At 44.9% G+C, this 1115-nt stretch overlaps 1 pseudogene; it reads left to right on the top strand.

The window, feature by feature from the left end:
* The window catches only part of LOC127742935 (uncharacterized), a 127788-nt pseudogene that overhangs the window by 66394 nt on the left and 60279 nt on the right, over positions 1-1115 (top strand).

The raw sequence follows: 1115 nt of genomic DNA, 5'->3' as shown, positions 1-1115 counted from the left end.
AGGTTGACAGTGGGCTCTCATGGAGCCTCAGAAATGCTTAGAGCTATGTTGGAACCTCCCAACACCAAACTTAGAGTTTGAATGTGGGGGTTCAACACCAAACTTAGAGTTTGGTTGTGGCCTCCCAACACCAAGCTTAGAGTTTGACTGTGGGGGCTCTTTTTGGCTCTGTTTTGAGGGAAGCTCTTCATGCTTCCTCTCCATGGTGACAGAGGGATATCCTTGGGCCTTAAACACCAAGGATTCTTCATTCACTTGAAGGATCAACTCTCCTCTATCAACATCAATCACAGCCTTTGCAGTGGCTAGGAAGGGTCTGCCAAGGATGATGGATTCATCCATGCACTTCCCAGTCTCTAGGACTATGAAATCAGTAGGGATGTAATGGTCTTCAACTTTAACCAGAACATCCTCTACACGTCCATGGGCTTGTTTTCTTGAATTGTCTGCCATCTCTAGTGAGATTTTTGCAGCTTGCACCTCAGAGATCCCTAACTTCTCCATTACAGAGAGAGGCATGAGGTTTACACTTGACCCTAAGTCACACAAGGCCTTCTTGAAGGTCATGGTGCCTATAACTTGTCATTCAGCTTCATGATTGCTCCAAGGTATTTAGTAACTTGCTCTTCAGTGACATACTCATCCTCTTCAGAGGAAGAATACTCATCAGAGCTCATGAATGGCAGAAGTAAGTCCAATGGAATCTCTATGGTCTCATTTTGAGCCTCAGATTCCCATGGTTCCTCATTGGGGAACTCATTGGAGGTCAGTGGATACCCAGTGAGGCCTTCCTCAGTGGCGTTCACTGCCTCTTCTTCCTCCCAAAATTTGGCCATGTTGATGGCCTTGCACTCTCCTTTTGGATTTTCTTCTGTATTGCTTGGAAGAGTACTAGGAGGGAGTTCAGTAATTTTCTCGCTCAGCTGACCCACTTGTCTTTCCAAGTTTCTGATGGAGGACCTTGTTTCAGTAATGAAACTTTGTGTGGTTTTGATTAGATCAGAGACCATGGTTGCTAAGTCAGAGGTATTCTGCTTAGAACTCTCTGTCTGTTGCTGAGAAGATGATGGAAAAGGCTTGCTATTGCTAAACCTGTTTCTTCCACCATTATTGTT

Source organism: Arachis duranensis, chromosome 10 (assembly GCF_000817695.3).
Source record: "Arachis duranensis cultivar V14167 chromosome 10, aradu.V14167.gnm2.J7QH, whole genome shotgun sequence".
In the NCBI taxonomy this organism is placed as follows: Eukaryota; Viridiplantae; Streptophyta; class Magnoliopsida; order Fabales; family Fabaceae; genus Arachis; species Arachis duranensis.
The sequence above is the reverse complement of the archived record's forward strand: the minus strand, read 5'-3'. Positions and strand labels throughout refer to the sequence as shown.